Raw genomic sequence first — 24187 nt, 5'->3', positions numbered from 1 at the left:
TTCATGTGTTTTGGGCACTTCTGCCCAGTATATGTGTGGTATTTCAGTGTTCAGAGTTTCTACCCTGTTAGTCGTGTTATTTGATCTTTGAATATTAGTTGTATATATGGTGTAGTTTCTAGGTGCTTCAGAATAGTTCTATCATTCTGTGTTTATCTTTCATCTTCTGACTTACTTCGTTTAACATAATATGTTCAAGGTCCATCCATGTTGCTGCAAAGTCTGTGATTGAATCATTACTTACTGCCATGTATTATTCCATTGTGTATAGATACCACATCTTAATGATCCACTCATCTGTTGTTGGGCATCGAGGTTGGTTCTAAGACTTGGCTATTATACTGAGTGCTGCAATAAATAGTGGGGTGCACACATATTTTAGGGTGAATGTCCTTCCGGCATGTGGGTAGATACCCAGGAGAGAAATTGATGGGTCATATAGCAGCTCAATTCTGAGTTCCTTGAGCACTCTCCAGACTGTTCTCCATAGGGGTTGGACTAGGGGGCATTCCCACCAGCAGTGGATGAGAGTGCCTTTCATACCACAGCCCCGCCAACAGAGATTATTTCCATTATTTTTGATGTGAGCCATTCTCAAAGGTGTAAGGTGGTACCTCATTGTTGTCTTGATTTGGATTTCCCTAATGATGAGTGAAGGTGAACATGTTTTCATGTGTTTGTTGGCCATCTTTTGATCTTCTTCGGTGAAGTTTCTTTTCAGTTCATCTCCCCATTTTTCTATGGCTTTATTTGGTTTTGTGGAGCTTATCTTTCTGACTCATGCTGTGTGACTCTCCTTACCAACTTACCCTAACGTGGACTGTTGCTGGATACCGAACTTAGCCCTAAAAGGACTCCCATTGCAAGAACTTTACACAAGATCCCCCCTCAAATCTTTTACCAATCTCAGGAAGGAAGGGCAGGGTTGCGATGAAATGGTGCCTGGGAACCCACACCCCACAAGAAAATCTCAAAAGGTAATGGGGAAACATACTTCCATCATAAATATAAGACCTGTATAACACTACCTCTTTATTTTTAATTTCATTTTACTTAAAATCATTTTTCACTATACATAGGTGAGCAAATATATTTTTTTATTTCACTTTTTATGTTTTTTTGGGTATGTGACTTGTTTCTCTGTTTTTTCACCCCCAAATGCACCGGCAATATAATGAAGCACCAGTTCTTCCTGCAAAGGCACACTAAAAAAGGGGAAATTCCCACGTATATAAACAAGCTCTTATCTACTAGAGATAAGAACTCATACTTATTTACAATACAGGGGAATCTCCCACCTTGAAAATATGTCATGTGGATCCATCTTAGACGCCAGAAGATTATACATTGACCATCCAGACCTCAATCCTGAACCCCAGATAGAATCGACACAGTTCTTCACAACAGCTACAGAAACCAAAGCCCACCTGGGACATCCTGAATACTACTCGATCTCCAACATGTGCCAATTCTAATATGATATCCTGACAATGAGGAAATTGGGAACAAATGGACATAAGAACAGGTTATCCTACCTTACCAACTAATGATAAAACAAAATCGGAAGACGTACCACACTATGGGCTGTGCAAAAGCCAAGAACGTGATCTACAGATGACCCGCTGATAGAACCATGACCGGGCAGTATGTATACTGGGACCAACAAGAAAGCCTTAGTCTAGGGTTTGATCTATGTCCTGCACAACAATCATGACCTCTAATTCCAGAGTCCTGACTGATGCAATTGCAACTGAAAGGGTCTTCTGGAAATATAATCAAAGACAATATCCCAGGCTCCATCCGAGTTTCAGCACAAGGGCCAAGACCACTAACCACAGAAGACAGATTGAAATGACATCGAGGAAACAGAACTTCTAAAATCACAAAGAAAGTCTTCATCACAGACTGAGACCTCTAGATTTAGAGGTCTGTTTTTATCATCCAGATCAGAGCAGAAGTCTTCCATACAGCACAAAAACACCAAGGGGAGAGTAAATGAACATGAAAGGAGTCTATAGATAATCCCATGACAATATATTCCAAGGGTAGGGAAACTCTGTATGTCTTAGGCCAAGGGGATTCCCATTTTGGATGACCCCAACATTTACTGTGCCTATGCGGGGGGGGGGGGGGGGGAAGAGACAAAAAACACTGAATAATCCTTTTTTTTAATTTTTTAATTTTTTATTATTTTTTAATTTAGTTTTGATAGATTTCTTTGTTTTGGGGTATATATTGAAGTAGTCCATTTTTTAATTATATATTTACTTTTTCTTTCTTCTTTTCTCTTTTTCCTCCTTGTACCTCCTCATATTTCCTATCTCAAGACCATGGCAACTATGTGGTGCATATTTTTATGGCTGCAGTGCTCACTGGATATCTTATTTGATTCCTCTTTTTGAACTGCTGTGGTGTTTCACCTTCTTGTTTTCCCCATCGTCCCTCAAACCAAGATTAAGAGCCTCTAGAATGACTCTGCTCATAGTCGGCATAGTAGATTTTTACCCCATTATATTACCTTTCTCTTCCTCAAACAAAGCCACATAACTTGATCTTTCTTGTTCTCGCCTCCCAACTAGAGGGGGCAGTAATGGAGGCACCAAGACCAAACAGTTATAAGACCACTAAGTAATTAACTAGACACAGAAGGGACCACGCATTCTAGCAGCCCCTGGGGGGGGGGGAGAGTGGAGGATATGGGAGGCAGGATGGGAGCGGTTGTGGGAGAACAATTCAGTGGTGGGAATTCCCCTGATTCAATGTAAATATGTACCTGGAATATTACTGTGAACGATATGTAAGCCACTATAATTAAAATAAAAATTATATTTTAAAAAAAGACTGAAAAACAAAAAAAGAAAAAGGAAAAAAATTAAATTATTAAATAAATTAAAAATGTTTATTTAAACACCATGGCTACAAGTTTGTTCATAATATAGTTTATTTTTTAACAGATAAAGTTTTTCATGATTAGTTATGGTCATACAATACAATAAACTTCATCAATGTGCATTTCCACTACTAATGTTCCCACTTTCTCTCTCACCTCCAACTCTCCTCCCTCCAACCTACCCTCCCTCAAATGTTGTAATTCCTTTTACAGACACAGATATAAAGCTAAAAATTTACTTTAAGATCTAGCTATGGGGGCTGAAGAGTTATTATAGTGGATAAAGCATTTGTCTGCATGTAGCAATTGGACTTGATTTCTTTCACCCATTGGTGCCTTAACACTTTCATGGATTATACTTTTGTACAGTGTTAGGAACAAGTCCTATGCACAGTAGATTGAGGACCAACCCACGTCCAAGAAAGTAAATAAATTATCAGGTTATATCAGTGTTTGCCAGACTTAGTAATTCATGAAACTCTCCTAGGAGATTGTTTTGTTTTTTCAAGATTTTTTCCTCAATTTTTTTTATCTTCCTCACAAGTAATTGAAAACTGTGTTAATAATGGTAAAATTAAATTTTATGTATGAGAGCAGATGGTGAAATTTATTTTACTTTGAGCTTGTAGTGTATCAATTCTCTGTTATTAAAAATGAATCTGTATAGATTAATATTTTATAAAATTAAAAATATTACATTGATAATTGTATTTGTTATGTGTATTATTGAATATAGCAATGATACAACATACACAATCATGATCATCTTTAAAGTAGCTGAAAGTATGTTAATAAAAGATAACACTGAATTAGTGCCATAAAGTGTTTTTGCAACATCATGCTTACATGAAAGAAAAGATAAAAATATTATTATGGAACTTTAGCATTGAAACTGAATGCAATTATATTTAAAACCATATATGTACCAGGACAGGAGCAATGGTGCAAGCAGTAGGGCTTCTGTCTTTCATGCGCTAACCTAGAATGGACTGAGGTTTGGTCCCCCAGCGTTCCATATGGGAGAGAGGGTGGGAGAGATAGAGGGAGGGAGGGAGGGAGGGAGGGAGGGAGGGAGGGAGGGAGGAAAGAAGGAAGGAAGGAAGGAAGGAAGGAAGGAAGGAAGGAAGGAAGGAAGGAAGGAAGGAAGGAAGGAGAGAGAAAGAAGGAAAGGGAGAGAAGAAAGAGAAAGAAAGAAAGAAGAAAGAAAGAAGGAAAGAGAGAAGAAAGAGAAAGGAGAAAGAAAGAAAGAAAGAAAGAAAGAAAGAAAGAAAGAAAGAAAGAAAGAAAGAAAGAAAGAAAGAAAGAAAGAAAGAAAGAAAGAAAGAAAGAAAGAAAGAAAGAAAGAAAGAAAGAAGAAAGAAAGAAAGAAAGAAAGAAAGAAAGAAAGAAAGAAAGAAAGAAAGAAGAAAGAAGAAAGAAAGAAAGAAAGAAAGAAAGAAGGAAAGAAAGAAAGAAAGAAGAAAGAAAGAAAGAAAGAAGAAAGAGAGAAAGAAGAAGAAAGAAAGAAAGAAAGAAAGAAAGAAAGAAAGAAAGAAAGAAAGAAAAAAGAAAGAAGAGAGAAAGAAAGAAAGAAAGAAAGAAAGAAAGAAAGAAAGAAAGAAGAAAGAAAGAAAGAAAGAAAGAAAGAAAGAAAGAAAGAAAGAAAGAAAGAAAGAAAGAAAGAAAGAAAGAAAGAAAGAAAGAAAGAGAGAAAGAAAGAGAGAAAAAGAAAGGGAATTCCCTTGGCCTAAAAGTTACAGGGTTTCTCCGCCCTTGAAACATACTTTCATGGGAATAACTACAGGCTCCACTCACACTCCTTTTCACACTCCAAGGACTTTCCACTCAGTTGTGGATGATAGAATCAGGCCTCTAACTAGAGATCTTGGTATTTGAACAAATCATAGGATGAAGCCTAGGATAGCATATATGACAACTTGTATTGTGTATAATTTGTGAAAATTTTCATCACATTATTTAGTAACTAGGCTCATGTAATTCATTAAAATTGCCTATTCCCCCAAACATGAAGTTAGCAATTATACATTTGTTTATAAATATCTAATACTATAGATGGACAAATCTTAATCCAAATGACTGATCATTCTAACAGGAGTTTCAATAAAAGACAAAAGTTCATAAAATATAATTCATTTTGGTGTTCTTAGATTCTGTGTTCACCTTTTAGGTCATTTTTATTTCATAACCACTTTCAAAACAAGCTTTCCTGAAAACTCAGTGACAAAATTTTACAGCACTTTCTCACCTGCTCCATTACATACTGTATTGTGATCATTTCCAAATTTGTAGAAATTTTATCCAAATCATGAAAATAAAAGGACAACTTGTATTATTTATGAATTAATTTATAAGACATCAATTCGTTTCTTTTTATTGCTTGCGTCAAGTATGACACATTTAACAAAAAAATCCTATTAGTGATATTAATTGGTCAATTATAATTTCAACATAATTATATTTTAACACTTTGGTATATATTTTTGGCTTAGAATTTTTAAGTATATATTATTTATTCTATTTTAAGTCTGCATTTTCCTCATATTGATATTTTTTTTGAAAAAGAATTTACTCCATATTTCTGGGGCATGTATTAAATTTTTAAACATTCTTCCATTACAAAGCTAGTTTGGTGTATGTAATGAATTGAATTTCTCTGACTATGAACTTCAAATAGATTATGGGCGTGGGACTTTAGGAGGTAAAAGATATTTCATATATTTCTAAAATGAATACACCATTTATTTAATAGGTTGTTTGTTTGCTTAAGGCACTCTTTCAATTTGTCCCTCTTGATAATATAACCACCAGGAGGCAGGTTGGCCTTCTCACCCTAAATATATTTAATGCTTTCCTCATCCCCCAGCATCCATTTCCCCTAACCAGTTGGGCATATCTTGTAAACAGAATAAATAATTAGCTACTTAACAGCTTCTTACTGGGAACATGAATTTTTAATCACTTAAGTGCAACATGGCAGAATGAGTGAACATATGCCTATATTTTCCTAAGAAAATAATGATCAAAATCACTATTCTCAGCAGTGCTTTTTTAAAAAAGAGAGAGATTTAATGGAGCTTGGTGGCCTTAGGACACTGTTCATAACCAAGAATGCACTAAAGTTCTTGAAAATTTTTTGGCTTCTACAATATAAACAATATATCTGAGTCAGTTATCACCGTAACAATTTTTCTATTTTGTACCTACTTGCCAAACTATTAATAGAAAATAGATATATTTTAGTTACAATGTGATACATTTCTATCAAATATAGTATTTTTTCCTATATGTCCTCTTATAATACCATAAAACTAAACAAAAGGGAAAACTCATATTGTAGGTTTCTTTAGTAATTGAAATCTTTCCAGAGAATTTTTTCTATTATTTCAATAATAAAGCTACTATACATTTTGACTACACATTTTCCACTTCCTCTTTCTTTCTCATAATTAAAGCAATATTGCCATAACGATCATATTGTAAGTCACTTTGAGGAGCCAATTAGTTTTTTCTTACATGATTTATGTGAACAAGCTTTAACATGTCCTGAGATAACTATGCCAAATTAGGTCGCTTGCCCAATTTTAAAATGTTACAGTTCTCCTTTGTCTTATAAGAAAAGCATCTTGTTGAGTGAGTTTACAAAGGCTATGCCCTTTAATTCTTGCATACTAGAATACATCTGTAAAATACTGAATCTTGTTCATTCATTCTTTTCTTAAAGAGTCACATACTACAGCACTCAACCTAAGGCATCAAATTGATTGTGTATTAAAAAAGAGAGAAATATTTCTTCCTTTTCATTTCATTTTGATGACCTCTGTTCCCTTCTCTTCCCTTCTATTCCTTTATCTTTAATCCTTCTCTTCCCTTTTCTCTCGTCCCTTCCTTCCCTTCTCTTCCCTTCCCATCCCCTTCCTTCTTTCTCTTCCATTCCTGTTCCCTTCTTTTCCCTTTCTTCCCTTCCTTCCTTCCTTCCTTCCTTCCTTCCTTCCTTCCTTCCTTCCTTCCTTCCTTCCTTCCTTCCTTCCTTCCTTCCTTCCTTCCTCCTTCCTTCCTTCCTTCCTTCCTTCCTTTCTTCCTTCCTTCCTTCCTTCCTTCCTTCCTTCCTTCCTTCCTTCCTTCCTCCTTCCTTCCTTTTCCTTCCCTTTCCTTCTTGTCCCTTTCCCTTCCTGTCACCTTTTGTTCCCTTCCTTTCCCTTCCTTTCTTTTTAACCCTTCCTTTCCCTTACATCCTTCCCTTCTCTTTCTTTCCCTTTAATCATTTCCTTTAATTCTTTCCTTCCTTTTAATCATTTCCTCCCCTCCCTTTCCCTCCCCTCCTCTTTCCTACCTTCCCTTCTCTCCCCTTTTCCTCTAGTTCCTTCCTACCTGCTTCCCTCTTAGTCCCTTTTAGTCTCTTTAGTCCCCTTTTCCCTTTCCTTTTTGACTCTTGTTTCTTTTTCCTGCTAACCCCCTTCCTTTCTTCTTTCCTTTTTCATCCTTCCATCCTATCTTCCTTTCTTGAATTTGGGGGCAAAAAAAAAAAAAAAAAAAAAAGCCCTGACTTCCAATCTAAACCATTAGCAAGGCCTGTGGTTAGATGCCATTATGTTACTAATGGATCCACAGTGCAATGTGACACCACTTGAGATCTCCACTGGGAAATACAGGCACATAATACACATGTTTATTTTAAGTTTAAAAGGGTATACTAATGGTTTCAGCACTTTAGTGTTAAGTAATAAAAAAAAATTCCCTGTTGGTAGGAAACGTGTTGTAATATAATCCATGTTTTCATGGGATAATAGAGCCCTTTCTCCTTATTGGAAATATGCTGAATTTTAAAATTACAATCATGAGCTAAGATGAAGCACGAAAATATCCCCACTTTCGAGTTTGCTACAATTAACTCTCACCTCACTTTCTGCCCTATATACATCAGGAGACTTCATTCTCACAATTTTCAGTTGGATGTTGGTTCAACACCATTATATTAATCTAAAATTGCAATTATATTGGGCTTGAATCTCTGTGTTATTTACACAGTGCAGTTTGTTTTGTTTGGATTTTACTTATTTATTTAAGCATGTAATATATACACATGTTTATCAATTTAGATTGCTTTTAAAAAGCATGAACTTAAAAAAGCACTCATAAACCTGATAGATACTACTGCATTCATACTTTCAGTCTGGAAACAAAATACTTAAAATATTTTCAAGGATTATGTTTTGAATCGTTTTAGAACTTTAATTTCTAATATATTTAGTTATTTTTACTTTGAACAATTAATTTTGTGGTAGAAAAATAATTTAAAAAATTTAAAAATTAGTTGATCATCAATTTAAGTTTGAGAATGTGAGGGTAATAAGAATTGGTTGTTTCTGGGCCGGTGAGGTGACGCTATAGATAAAGTGTCTGCCTTGCAAGTGCTAGCCAAGGAAGGACCGCGGTTCGACCCCAGCGTCCCATATGGTCCCCCCAAGCCAGGGGCAATTTCTGAGGCTTAGCCAGGAGTAACCCCTGAGCATCAAATGGGTGTGGCCCAAAAACAAACAAACAAACAAAAAGAATTGGTTGTTTCGATTGTATAACAGCAGAAAACTATAGTGGGTGTAATCAAAGAATAGGCCATTACTATAAATTTCTGACATTCTTAACTCTTTCCTAATGATTTTTTCCTTTTATTTAAACACCACGCTTACAAACTCATGATTACATTTCAGTCTTAGAACCTACACCACCATTCAACCATGAACATTTCCTGCCACCACTGTTCCCAGTTTCCCTCCCTTCTCCCCCTTACCTGCCTCTGGAGCATGCATTTTACTCCTCTCTCTGTCTCTCTCTCTCTGTCTCTGTCTCTCTCTCTGTCTCTGTCTCTCTGTCTCTCTCTGTCTCTGTCTGTCTGTCTCTCTCTCTGTCTCTCTCTCTCCTTCTAGAGACTGGTTTGTACTATTGTTAATTATCTAAGCAGCACAAGAAACAACATAAAATTGAAAAGAAACCTTCATTCTTTTTAGTCATATATTCTTAGAAAGATTAAGTTACTAATTATTTATCTTTTCATCCCCCTTTCTTTATAAGCTAATCTTTACCTAGAAGGGCACTTATTAGAATGGTAGCAAGAATAAAATAAAAACCCACATTAAGAATAAATTAATGGATATTAAATGCACTTAGGACAACTGTGTCCTATGACCCCCATCAGATGTACTGTGAAGACTAGTTGTTTGCAATATGCTGTGAGAACAGAGGCTAAGAAGTTATCAATTTAGATGCCAATTGAATATAGAATATTATAGTACTGTGATAGGAACTGTGACTAATAGGGGTATTTTTGTCCTAAGGATTCAATATTAAGTTCTGTTTAATGCTAAATTTTGCTTTAGATGTACACAGCTTCTTAAAAGCTAGCAATTTTCACTAGATCTGAAGCTCAGTGAGTAGACTGAATCATGTATATTAAGTCTTGTCTGCTTAAACATGGATATTTTTAATACCACCTCAAAATAGGCTTATAAAAGTTAATCATTGTATTAAGGATTCCAATTTGACTCTTATGCCGCCTTTAAGATATGTATCTTGTATCTACATTATGTCATGGATCTAGAAAAACTCAAATTTTGGTCCATTTTTTAAATTATTGTCTATATCAGGTTCTTTTCTCATATATTAATAAGATTATATACAATAGTAATAAAATAATAATGATATTATATACAATAGTAAAAACCTAATAAAGTAAAAATCTTGAAAGTCTTTATATTTCACAATTATCACCATGTAAACAACAGTCCAGCATCATAGTTTCACCATTAATATTAGAAGAGATGTACACCAAACTGCAAAAATTCCTGGTATACTGGTCTTCAGAAAAACTGAAAAGTCTAAGATGCTCTCATGAGAGGGGCATGGGTCCACACATTGCTGAAGTTTTGGCATCCCACAGCTATTGTGATACAAATCATGTGAATAGTCAGACTCTACTGCCTCACGATTAATCTCAGTAGAGATACCAAATCAAAGATAAATTACAGATTTACTAGTTTCCATGCTGAGAACTGGAGTCAGAAGATTCCTGCCCCTTCCTGGCAACCACCCATATCGCACAGCCACTTCCATGTAAGTAATAACAGTAATCCAGAAGAGTTTACTAGCAAGATTAGTAAACCCTCAGACTTTTATGATCCTATTGTGAAAAATATCAATTTTTCAAATTTTTCTTTGTGAAGTATTTTTTGATAATTCCATTAGCCATTTTATTGTAACAAACAATATTAAATAAATTAGTTTGTGCCTAAAAGGAGGCAGGCGTGGGGAGTATATGGGAAAATGAGAGGAATGGTGGAGGGAAGGTCACATTGTTGCTAGGATTGGTGATGGTACATTAAATGCCTGAAACAACTATATGAGAACTTTGTAAACCATGGTGTTTAAAAAAGTTGATTTCTTTTGTTTTTTTGGTTTTTGGGTCACACTCGACAGCGCTCAGGGGTTATTCCTGGCTATTTGCTCAGAAATCGCCCCTGGCAGGCACAGGGGACCATGTGGGATGCTGGGATTCGAACCACTGTCCTTCTGCATGGAAGGCAAAGCCTTACCTCCATGCTATCTCGCCAGCTCCCCCCCCCCTTTTTTATAGAAAAGTTGATTTTTTTTTGAATATTTGTACTTTGGTTATCAGATACTCCTTAAATCTGACTAACTTTACAGTGTGAAAAAATTAGGACAAGGATTATGAATATGTTAAAATTTTACAAAAGCACATTTGATCAGTCTAGTCTCTTTATTGTATAAATTAAGTACTTACAGACTTTTTGAGTCAAAATGGTCTGGAATATTAGGCAGATATTATTTACACAAGCCAAATGCAGAGAATTCACAACTGAATTCCCTTTTTAACTTTACCATGAATATACAGTGCATCAGCATTCCTGTTTTACCATTCAACTGTAAGCTCATCATTATCTTTCCAATTCTTTATGTCAGTAAACCAATGTTAAGTCATCTCTCACCTCATTTTCTGTGAGACCTTCCCAAGTGGTTCCCCCTTTTTGTCTACACCCTGACTCTGACAAACCATTACAGTTTCATCTTGACACTGAATTTGGGTAACAATTTAGGGGCCAAAGTAATTGCATGTTCGATCTCCAGCATCCTATATGGTCCCCTGAGTCTGATAGGAGCGATATTTGGGGGAGGTTGTTTTTGGGTCATACCAAACGGTGTCAGGGGTTACTCCTGTTTCTGTGCTTGGAAATCACTTCTGGTAGGCTCAGGGATTCATATGGGATGAAAGAAATTGTACCGGGTTCTTACGGGGTTGGCCATGTGTAAGGCAAACGCCCTTCCACTTTGCTATTGCTCAGACCCCAGGAGTGATTTCTGAGCACAGAGCCAAGAGTAAGGGTTGAGCACTGCTGAGTGTGGTTCCACCAAAACAAACTAACAAAAGAAGAATGACTATAAAAAATTCTATAGAGAATATAAAAAGTCTGCTCCCCCTGAAACCTATATATCAAAATTATTTCATTGAATCACTGTAAAATACAGTTGGAAAGTTGTTCATGATTAAATTTTCAATCATACAATGTCCAACATCATCCCTTCACCAGTGCATTTTGCCCACCATCCGTTTCCCTAATGCCATCCCCCACTGACTTCTACCCTACCTGCCTCTATGATCTACATTTTTCTACCCCTCTCTCTCTTCTCTTTCTAACTCTCTATTTATCTTTCTCTGTTTGCACTTTCAGAATATATAGTAATTTGATGATTCTGCTTTAAATGGTAGAAATAGTTAACTTGGACACATACTAGTGAGAAAAGGTGATGTAAGACAGTAATAGGACAGTTAATGCCAAGAAAAATATAACAATTGTACCAACAGTTGGAATGCCATATGGAAAAATGAAGCCTGGTTTCCATAACCAGTATAAAGAGAAATCTGTCAAGGGTTATTTTTGTTGCATATTCATAACCTGATAAATTGTGTTAATTGCTAAAATAATGAGGAGTCAAGCAAAAATTGATTTGTGAAGCATATTTTAAGACAAGCAATACAGTTTCAAGAGTTGCAAGAATCTCTTCTGAATGTGATTCAAAGTTTCATTTTTTTGGTGGTTATTTTCACTTATAACTGGAAGGGGAGATATCAACATATATTTTAGACCTATTTTACTATTTTATATGTTTTTCCCACAATTGCAATAGAAAATTTAATAAAACAGTGGTAAATTAATGTGAATTAACTTTTATTATAAATAAATAGACATACTATACAGGTACACATATAAAGTGATAAGAACTTTGGGAAAATTTCATAGTATCTTATTCTTGAAACAATTACTGCTGTCCTAGCACAACCATATATATTTTTCAGTTTGTTTATGTGTTTTTGCTTTTGCGACACTGTTGAATTTTGCAGAATATAAGTTATGTGATAAAATACAAGTATATGCGATGTGAATACATATATGTTAGAGTCATATTGCCAATTATAATATTTTCAAACTCTAAATTCCAATTAAACATTATTTAAGCAGTTCATGGTATATACAATGAATACTATCTTCAGTACTTGCTTTTAGCATATTAGATGAGACAAGTTTAAAAGAACAAAGTTTAAAAGAACGAAGCAGTAAATATCTCCTGCTTTGTTGTGCTTTTTTAAAATATAGGAATAGAAAGGAATATATCAAAGACAATATGAAAAGATGCCAATCAAGACCAAATGAAAGCACAGTATAGTTAGTTGCTTCAGAACTATAAAACTTTTTGATATAAACTGCTTTGATAACTTATATGATACAGAAAAATACCTTTTCTTTCTTTTTTTAAATTTTATTGAAGACAAAAATGCAAAGAGAGGACAAGGTGAAATTACAGTAGGAAGGCAACCACCCATAAAGAGAACTCTCAAAGAAATCCTCTTGCTGATGCCTTAATTTTGAATTTTCAGCCAAAAAAACATTAAGAAAAATAAAAAAAATACATGCACATTTACTTTGTTCCTCAAGCCCCCAGATTGTAGTACATTATAACATTTCTTAGCAGTACACAAAGCAATCCAAAGCCACAAAATTTAAACAACTCCTTTAACATTAAAAGCTATAGTATTGTTGGCACAATTGATCACAATATATTATTTCATTAAGGTTGAGTCAAAGGAGTACAGCAAAGACGGTGTTAGTGTGGAAATTGTTTGCATAGGCCCACCAAAATATAGGAGACATGGAAAGGAAAAGTCTTGGTCTAAATACAAGGAGACCTTACCCCTGAAGTTTTCTAGCATAAGACCAACTCTAGGCTCAAGGAATATTAGGTTGTCCAATCCTGGTCATTGTTTATAGTGCCAATACACTTTTATTTTTCACATAGTCACTGTTGTTGGTGTCAGGTTTCTGTAGCCAAGGAGCTTAGAATATGTCCATATCCTATATAAAAGTCAGGATGATGCCGAGCACCCTTTAGTTTCATTCACAGAGGGTGATGCAGAGAGCTCATTCCTGAAAGCAGGTCGTTGTTGCTGTTAAGTCCTCTGTGTGTTAAAAGAAAGTCTCTGTTGAATAGGTCTATGCCAGAGCAGTGGTAGGGTCTTCCCTGGTAGAGGATTGCTTTCAGGTAATGTAGTACACAACCGTGGTTGTTTTGTAGATGGCATTCCTGGTTCAGGGGTATATGGACAATGTCCATTCTTCTGAGACCTGAGCCAGGTCTTTTTGACAATGTTCAGGGTGTAAGGTCCTACTGCATTACAAGATTTGTGTGTTCCCATCTCTATTATATAAGAACATACATATATGTATATAATTTCCCATATTAATGTGCCTATGCAAAGGAAGAACAATACCATATGGCAATTTGGTGCCTATGGGGACACTAGAACTAGTCCAACAATCCAATTGACTTGGTTCTAATGTAAACTTTAAATGGAGGGAAACTTCTACAAACTTCCTTATTTAACAAATAACAAAGAGAAGGAAAGATAAAACAGAAGGGAAAATTTGAAATAGTTGGGTGGGGTATTAAATTCAGTGAAAGATTTTCGTCTATGATTGACCTGTATGGTATTGAAGACAAAATGGGTAAATGGGGTGAAATAATGGTTGGGGCTGAGGCAGTAAAGGACAAGAAATAAACTGTGTAGGGCGATGGATATCATGCATATATAAAATATTTGCCTACAGTATTATCAATAAAATAGAGACCAATGAGAAAAAATTGCCAGTGGCTGTCCCAACAAAAACCAGTGCTGCATCGCTTGCCCTCCACCCCATGCACCTCAGCCCTAGAGTAGGGAGAGGGAGGGGGAAAGTCTGAGGACCCCTATAGAGTCCATCTGGGCCAGCACCCAGGGAAGGCCATGAGTCCAGGGGAGAAAGAGGGGGATGGCTGGGGGCCTGCCAAGCCTCCCAGCACCCCCAAAGCTAAGAAGAAGGCCTCCAGCATGGGGCCTCCCCAAACCCCATACCTGGCAAGAACTTGCCTGCAGAATTAGGGAGGGATCAGGAAGCCAGATATCTGCCTGCCCTCCTCCCCAAGCCAGTCCCCCAGAGTAGGGAGGGGGGAAGCCTCAGGACCCCTATAGAGTTCACCTGGAACCCACTTCTGGCCCCCTAGGCCAGCACCCAGGGAAAGCCTGGAGGCCAGAGGTGAAAGAGAGGGACAGCTGGGGGCCTGCCAAGCCTCCAGAAGAATATCTTTGTTCTAGGGAAGTAACTCTAGAATATACTTTAGAAGTAAACATTTTAGCTTCAAAGCCATGAAAAAAAAAACTAGCTGCATGATTTTATGTCATTGATTTTTATAAAATAATTAAATATACTCTGAGCATTCTAAGATAAAAAAATAGACATTGACCATCAGTATTAGTTTAACACTATGAGATATGTATGAGTAACCATGTTCATGTTAAGTACATGTTTGCCTGTGGGGTTACACTTTTATCAGAGGTTTGTCCTATTCTGTAAACTCCAAACAGTAAGGAATCTGAGCCAAAGAGATTTTTCCAGCAGATGCATAGTATTAACATACTCTAAACTTATATTCAATATATTCTCAACAGTTTGATTAATATGAATTTCTAGGACACTGCATTTTACTACTTACCATAATAAAGAACTATTCTGTGAATAATAAAATTTAAGTATATTTTATGTAATAAATAATTCAGTAATAAAATGTACTATCTTAAAACATGAAGTGTTGCAAAATATACTTAAAATTATGTGCCTTTAGTTTTTCATTGAGAGTGGTTTTTCTTTACCATTCATAAGTAGATGCTAAGTAAAAAATTCACCATTAAGGATTTGGAATCTATGGATACTGAACTTTATAATTCTCTTATTTGGATAAGAGGCAACATCATTGAAAAAAATGTGGCTGAGAAATGTACTTTTCTATTGACATGGAGATTTGGGGGGAAGTTACTTTAATGATCCTAAAGTTAGGAGGTTCCAATATCCTGGTCACTGAAGAGAACAAGGACAAATATATTGGTTTAATGACAGAATGGCATTTTTTTCTAGGAGTACAAGAATAAACCAAAGCTTTCCTTGATGGTTTTAATGAAGTTGTTCCCCTTCAATGACTACAGTACTTTGATGAAAAAGAATTGGAGGTTATGTTGTGTGGAATGCAAGAGGTTGACTTGGCAGATTGGCAGAGAAATACTGTCTATTGACATTCTACAAGAAATAGCAAGCAGATCATTTGGATTTAGCAGTGTGTGAAAGAGACAGACAATGAAGTAAGAATGCTGCTTCTACAGTTTGTCACTGGAACTTGCCATTTACCTCTAGAAGGATTTGCTGTGCTCATGGGAAATAATGGTTTTCAAAAATTTTGGATTGAAAAAGTTGGCAAAGATTCCTGGTTACCAAGAAGTCATACATACTTTAATCACTTGGATCTACCACCATATAAGAGTTATGAACAAACTAAAATAAAATCTTTTTGCAAGGAAAGAGACCATGGACAAGATGACTGTTTTGTCTTGGAGAAGCTCTTGCATTTAAATACTCAAGCCAAGGAAAATTGCACAGATAGCGTATATAAACTGTCATTTTGTACAGTGACCTTTTTGAAAGTAAAAATATTTTTGTTTTTCCACAGAAATATGCAAAAACATTCATTCTTTTCTACTTTATTTATTATTCCCTAGAAGTGAATGATAAGGAAAAAGACCATCAAAAATATTTGAAAAAGATCAATTTGCAAGCAAGAGTCTTGAAGTATATTATCTCTATAAACACATATGATAGTGGCTCTAGTTTTATAGAGCTTGAGTACATTAAAGATGACCACCGTTCATTCAAAAATATCTGAATTTGCTTTAACTTCTTTATTCCTATCCAGGAGAAAAAGTAAATATTGCTCCATGCTCTTCTTTCTCCCTTTTATAACATCCTAAGGGTATTTAATTGCATGTCCATTCAGGAAGGTATTCAGGGTTTAGGCCAAATCTTACTCATGAGTATGTTAAAAAATGCTGCTGGCTTTTCTGGACAGGTGGTTGAGACTGTCATTTTGTTTTCAATAAAATTAGTTCAAATTTTCCCATTTTTATTACTGATACAAATTAATGAATGAAATGTAAGTTACAAAAAAGTCACATATTAGACCCAGAAACATTTACTTTCATTCTAGAAATTAGAAATTGAGCACAATGGAAGTTGTTTACATGTTACTTTGGGATACTGGTTAGGAATTTGTGAAATTGAAATTAAGGCACATCTTTTTGTTTTGTTTTGTTTATTTTTAATATAATTTTTATCTTAATCATAGTGGCCTACATATCATTGACAATTATTTTAGGTACATATTAGCATAAAATCAGGGGAATTCCCATCACCGAATTGTCCTCCCTCCTACTTCGTTCCTGTCCTACCTCCCGTATCCTCCTCCCTCACCCCCAAGGCTGCCAGAACAAGTGGTCCCCTCTGTGGCTAGCTAGCTACTTAGTGGTCCTACACCTGTTTGGTCTTGGTACCTCTCTTATTTCCCACTCTAATTGGGAGGCGGGACTAGATAGTTCTAGTTATGTGGTTTTGTTTGAAGAAGAGAAAAGTAATAAACTGGTGAAAAAAATCAAATACGTCGAAAATGGGCGGAGTCCTTCGGAAGCTCTCATCCTAGTTTTGAGAGACGAAGGGGAAAAGGAGGTGGAACACCACAACAGTACAAAAAGAAGTGTCAAATAAAACATCCAGTGAACACTCCAACAATAAAGATAAGCACCACATAAAGGCCATGGTCTTGAGATAAAAAAAAAAAAAAAAAACATGGCAGAGCACAGAAAGGAAGAAAAGAAAAGAAGAAAAAAAATATGAACGGAGACAACAACTTCAATAACCACACCAAAACAAATAAATCGGCAAAAACTAGATAAAAAAAATTGTGCTTTTTTACCTTTTTTTTTTTCTTTTTTCTCGCCTCCTGCACAGGCACAGTAAATATTGGGGTCATTCGAAAAGGAATTTTCTTGGCCTAAGAGAAACAGGGTTTCTCCACCCTTAAAGTATATTGTCATGGGATTAACTATAGACTCTATAGTTAAGGCACATCTTTAATTTTATTTTCAAAAACTGTGTTCAATTTATAATAAATTGATGCCATCTTACCCTTGGAAATATAAAATATAATGTTCAAAAAATTCTTGTACCTTTATCCCATTTCTTTATATTCATATTTTGGACTATTATTTTATTGACAACAATGACTCTAGATGTGTTTTCTCTATTTTATTACTAAGAACAGAACTTACTACCTAGACTAGCTCCATGAAGTATTTATGAGTAAGTAAGGGTTTTTCTTAAAACTAGCTTATCTTGGTCACAGCTTTACCGAATGATATAAGTATCTGTATCTAAATAAATGTCAAATTATATAGTCAATTTATAAAAACTTGCACATTTTAGAGATTTAAAAGATATTGAAATGTCTTAAGACACTTAAATGTTTAAGATATTTAAAATTACTTAATATAAATCCAATATTGAATTAGATATTACATGGAGTCATATACTGTTTATATATATGAAATAACTTATTTCATGGATCAAAATGCTATATTTTATATATAAACTAGACTGCTCTTATTAATTTTTATCACTACAAAACTAACCTTTACATACACATACATTCACACAAATATACACTGCCATGACTTTCTGAAAAAACTTGCACTGGAGAGAATTAATGAAATGACAACTTCTTCACCTGGAGTGTCCTTTATAGTGAAAACACTATAAAAATACAGATTAGTGAACATATTATAAGTAAAATTTTACAAGTAATATTGAAAACAAACCAAGGATATAATTACATGCATATGGGAAAACTAAATAATAAACACAAAGGTAATAACATTAAAATATTATTATTTATCTAGCATCCTGAAACTGTCAGGACTCATAAAAGCACTGAACACATTTATCTAAAGTAATTTCACCCTTTTCCTTTCAAAAGATACAGGTCATTTAGGAATTTTAAAAACTTTATTCTAAGAAGGCAAATTATAAAGAAATAACCTTTTGATGTAAAGGTTTGTTGAATGTTCAATTCTGGTACTTTCTAAGTTCAATATTTCTTTTAGTTATAAAAGTAATGCATAGACTGTACGTTCAAATTGCAATTGGCATTCGACATGTTTGTTTCTCTGATTGCAATTTTCATTTAATGTCATTAAAAAGTAATTATCCTTAGGTTAATTTAGCAACTATGATAATCTGTACAAATAAAATGAATTGTCTATTTAGCAATAAATATCCTAAATTACGTGATGCCTAACTTTATAGTTAAACTGAAGGAAAGTTAGTAGTTTTGATTGACCAAGAAAATCAAGTCTGACACAGTACCATGAAATAATGCCAAACATGGCAAAACAACCTCTCATATAAACATATCAACAAACACCATGTTTTCCAATTTTCTTTTCCCACAAAAGTGTAATTATAGAATATAGAAATAATTACAGACCTGTTATTAGAAAACAATGGTATATTGATAGCTGTTTTCAACCATATATAACTGGTTTATTCATTGTCTTATACTAAGAATATTGATTTTACTGGCTATATTTATATCATCTATTATTTTACTTTGCAAGTTTATTTAGTGTGTTTTAATACCACCTTTACCCCATTTAATTCTACAATCTCATAAAGATTATGGAAGAAAATTTTTCATTTTTGATTATTTTTCTTAAGTGTGTTGCATTTTAAAAAATTGATTGATAATCTAAAACTCAAAGGGGTCACCTCATTATTAGGCAGCTTAACTGAAATTTCTAGTGTCAAGTTCTATGTGCAACAGTTTTATTCTACCTTTTTCTTTTTTGTTTGTTTGTTTGTTTGTTTGTTTTGGGCCACACCTGGCAGCACTCTAGGGTTACTCCTGACTCTGCACTCAGAAATCACTCCTGGCTCAGAACCGTAGGGGATGTCAGGGATAGAACCTGCATCTATCCTGGATCAGCCATGTACAAGGCAAACACTGTACCACTGTGCTACCACTCAGGCCCCTACTTATTTTTATTACAAATGTTATATAAAAAACATCTGAGAGGAGAAAGAGACAGATGGAAGAGCTCTAAAGTGTATAGAAACGGCACATACCAAGTTGGAATACAGGCAGCCCCAGGATGAAGTATTTATTATTATTTTATTATTTGTTTTAATTTTAGGAGTTGTTTTTTTTATGTATCTGTGTCTTTGTTTTTGACAGTAGTTTATCCTGTAGAGTGTGTTTTCTTTATGTGTAGAAGATATTTTCATGATATTAGCAGTTTAGTAAAATAATTTTATTATAAATATAAACAGATTATATATATCTAATGATTTGTAAAACCTGTACAAAATTAAAGTGTAGAATCTAATGAAAACCAGAAATGATGGTGACAATTACTATTATTATTTCTATTATGTGATTCATTGTCACATGTTTACATTATCTATGTTTACATAGATTAAAATAAAGTAATCTATGTTTACATAGATTAAAATAAAGTATAGCCTAACTACAGTTGAAGTAAATCAGTGCCAAAACTTACAATATGGTTTGTGATTTCTTTTTTTTTCTTCCTTTTTTTTTGTGTGTGGGGGGCACACCCTGCAACACTCAGGGTTTGCTCCTGGCTCTGCACTTAGAAATCACTCCTGGTTTGGGGGACCATATGTGATGCTTGGGATCAAACCTGCATCTTTCCTGGGTCAGCCGAGTGCAAGGCTACTACTGCTCTGCTACCACTTGGGCCCCAGTGCTATTTAAATATTACACATCTTCAAAACATTGTAAAACATTGTCACCATTCTTAGCATACACATCCATTTAATTACTAAGATAAAAATAGGTTTTTATCTAAGAATATAAATTTCTATTAGCTTATACTTGTATTTTTATATGTTTAAATATATTTTAAATAAAATATTGACAATAAAGGTTATAAAATAGTCAATTTACAATGAATATAAATAATTTAGAATATTTTATGTTTTTGGTTTTTGACATACCCATTTATACTCACTGCTTAAGTCTGGATCTGTGTTTGGGACTCATAATGTGAACTGCAGGGATTGAAAAGAAGTCAGCAAGGGAAATTTCTAAACCTTAATATTATCTCTTCACTAAAAATGTCAATATAATATTTAAGTATCACTTTTCCATTAATATCTGTTACAAAGATACTGTAGTATTTTTTTCTTATTCTAAGGAATTTTTCAAAGAGTAACCATGAGTGTGACCATATTTCCTTAAATTATGTTGTAACACTAGTTATATTTTCTAACTGCCCAACTTTTCATGTCATGAGTCTACTTAAGTTTATTATTAGAAATTTGTTTTTCCTGAACTATAGCTCATACATTTCATAGATATTCTTTTGTACACTCTCTGAATCATACACTTTAGTTTGACAACTTCCATTTTTCTCATTTTTACCTTATCTCTGGGCAATAGCTGATCCCTCAAACTTTAAGTCTAGAAATAGCAATTCTACTACACTATTCAAGTGATGGGAGCATCAGATTTGACCAAGGAAAGGATCCAAAATTTTTCTCTCCTTTGTGAAAAAGTCTTCCAAAGATTACTGATGATGAATGTTTTTATTCCCTGTGTGGTGTCCCTTTGTCTCATTCTTACATGTGTGATCTAGTTTGCTCTTTGTATGAGACTTCAGTATCAGAATTACCTCAAAACCTGTTATTCAATGTTAGATACCCTTATCAATCTCTTATCATTTTTTTAGAAAACACTATCCAGGAAATATGGTTGAGGCTCTAAATGGAATCTTTTGACACATATAGAGAATGAGAAAGTAAAAGCAACTCTCTCTATGTCAAGATCAGTACCTATTATTTTAATGTTTTACCATTTAATAAAACTTGGCATTAAAAACAGTAAATATTAGACATGGAAATTCTTATCCATGCACTCAGGTAGATTAAAGTGCATACAGGTGATGACAGTGAGTGCTTTAATTAAATTTAGTTAAGTTAAATATTTTTCTTGAATTTATTTTCTCATTTCTATGAATATGCTATAGCCAGCTTTGGTTTCTATTTGTTCATCAAAATTATCCTCTTTCGTTTCAAGATATACAGCCTTTTCCAGGGTTCATTTTAGATGCAATCTTACTATTAAATCCAAGACAACATACTTGAAAAGAAATAATTGCCACTTCCGGGATAGATTGTTACTGAATTGAGTATCGTGCTTATCTTACATGTGATGGACCCATATTCAATTAATCATTGGCACAACTTATGGTTTTCCAACTACACCAGGAGTGGTTTCAGAATCAGAACTAGTAGTTAATCCTCTAAACAGCCAGGTTCTATCTCCAAAAGAAAAAGGTGTCACCTTCCTTTTGGTTCTTAGAAATACTCCATGCATTCTCACCCTTTATCATTCCTCTTCCTCCTACAAAACGAAGGTGTAGCTTAGACTTGACTATAGAGATTATAATAGGCTTACTTGGGGGAAGGAGGGGACAGAAAAAAAATAACAGGATTACATTATAAGTCAATTTTAAATATGACTGTGTCTGATAAATTGAGGGCTGAATAAATTTATAAATGGAACCGTTCCTAATGATCTGAACACCTGAATAAGTTACCAATATTACCTGTAAATTTATAGCATCTAGTTATTAGTACAGCCTAGATCATGCAAACTAATACATTTTTGTAAGCGTTTCTAAAAAGCTCATGATTTATGCATTTTGATAACATAAGAATTTTGTGTTCTTTAATTTTCAGAGATTTGTGGTTTTGTAAGGAGAAGTAGTTAGTTAAATTATTTTTCCTGTCTGATTGATTGTTTTAGTACAAAATAATACAGCTTAGTGTCTGGACATTCACTCAAACCACAACTTCATCAAATGGCTAATAGTCATTGAATATTCAGAAAATCATGTCATTCTTTTTGTGAGGGTGATAGAGATAATTTGTATTCAATTATCTAATTAATGGTCACAAATGATCTCTGCTTAAAATGGTTTACGCTAAGGCGTAATCACTGTATCTTAAGATACAAAACATAGTTAACTTTCATTTCACTGGAGTTCTTAATCATCCCCTGAGATCTGATTAAGCAATTATACTTAAGCACTGCATATAAGCATTCAGTACCATTTGAGATGCTATTCTCCTAGAAATTAATAATTTATTATTAGTGTTCAATCTTCATTAATCAATTGTAGTCACATAGAGAATAACATATTGAAAAAGATTCTTTGACATAAACCAGTTACAAAGCATAGATAATTTTAAGTTCTTGTCCAGCGATTCAGGATATAGGTACATTTATGAAAGTACTAATTGAGTCACTTTGTGGCCTATAACATTAAGATCAAAATAAAAAGTCATCTTTCTCTTAAAATTTACTTTTAAATCTTGTCATATATGTATACTCTGTATCTATATAAAATGTAGAACTTTTATATTAAGTGAAGTTTTTATACTATTTATAATACTGTTAAATACTCCCTACACTTCTCAGATAATTTTAAATATTTTATTATCATTTTATTATAGCAATTATCCTCTGAAATTATTTATATTATAAGAAAGGATAAAATTTTAATTTATGTACTGGATGAATATTTGAATGTATTTGTATTTTAAATCATTACTCCATATCTTGTTACTCTAGCCTCTCAACAGGATTAGCTCATTCTTCCATCTTATTGGAAGTCAGCTATTATTTTGTCTCTATATACATTAATTTATGTAATACTATTAATACTTTTATAAGAATCAAACCACTTTAAAAATAATCAGTTTGGATTTTCAAAAGTTTACAAATTTTACCAAGGTAATACAGCTAAGTGTGAATGAAATATAATTAGAATAGTAAGTCTGACTTCCAAGTTTTGAGATAGTCTTTAAAATATTTTCTGCAAAGTCAATAATAAATCAAAAAGGTAAAAACAAATATATTAAAGAAAAACATTAAACTTGATTAACTTTGGGCAGGAGAGATAGCATGGAGGTAAGACATTTGCCTCGCATGCAGAAGGACAGTGGTTCAAATCCCGACACCCCATATGGTTCCCCGAGCCTACCAGGAGCGATTTCTGAGCATAGAGACAAGAGTAACCCCTGAGCGCTGCCAGGTGTGACCCAAAACAAAACAAAACAAAACAAAACAAAAACAAACTTCATTAACTTTAATACACATATACTTTAACAAAATTTTTAGAAGGGAATATATAGTAGCTTTTTTTTGGCCATACCCAGCTGCTCAGATTATTACTCCTGGTTCTGTGCTCAGGGATCACTTTTGGTAGGGCTCTGAAAACTATATGTATCAATGATCTAATCTGAATCTACCATATACAATATAAGTACATTAATCTTAGAATTATTTCTCTAGCTATAAATGAAAACTTTTTTCAGAAGAAGCTTAAATTAAGAATATTGTTGTTTCATTTAAATTTTTCTCTAAAATTCAAATTCAAATTGTAGGATGCTTCCAAACTTACCTTCATATTTGGTCATGAATCAAAGAAAACATAATATTTATCCTGATATTTTTTGTTTTACTTAGCATTTTATTTTATTTAAGTTCGATTTTTCACTCCACTACTTACTATTTTAACACATAGCATAGTATAAAAAAATAGCTATTTTCCTTTTGGCAATATTAAATAATTCAAAGAGAAATATTAATATTCTATATGTAATAGTGTGTGAAGTGATTAAACAAACTTTTAAAATAAATTATATTGAATCTGATCAGGGCAAAATGAAAATGTTAAATGTTATTTTATAATAGTTGGAGGCAGGGAACTAACAATATAAGAAATAAAAT

At 33.9% G+C, this 24187-nt stretch overlaps 1 pseudogene; it reads left to right on the top strand.

Annotated features, from left to right (window-relative positions):
• The first annotated feature begins 935 nt into the window (after positions 1 to 935).
• LOC126032150 (NEDD4-like E3 ubiquitin-protein ligase WWP1) overlaps positions 936 to 24187 on the top strand; it is a 52026-nt pseudogene continuing 28774 nt past the window's right edge.

This window comes from Suncus etruscus, chromosome 16 (assembly GCF_024139225.1).
Source record: "Suncus etruscus isolate mSunEtr1 chromosome 16, mSunEtr1.pri.cur, whole genome shotgun sequence".
In the NCBI taxonomy this organism is placed as follows: domain Eukaryota; kingdom Metazoa; phylum Chordata; class Mammalia; order Eulipotyphla; family Soricidae; genus Suncus; species Suncus etruscus.
Note: the sequence above shows the minus strand (reverse complement) of the source record. Positions and strands in the feature narration are given on the sequence as shown.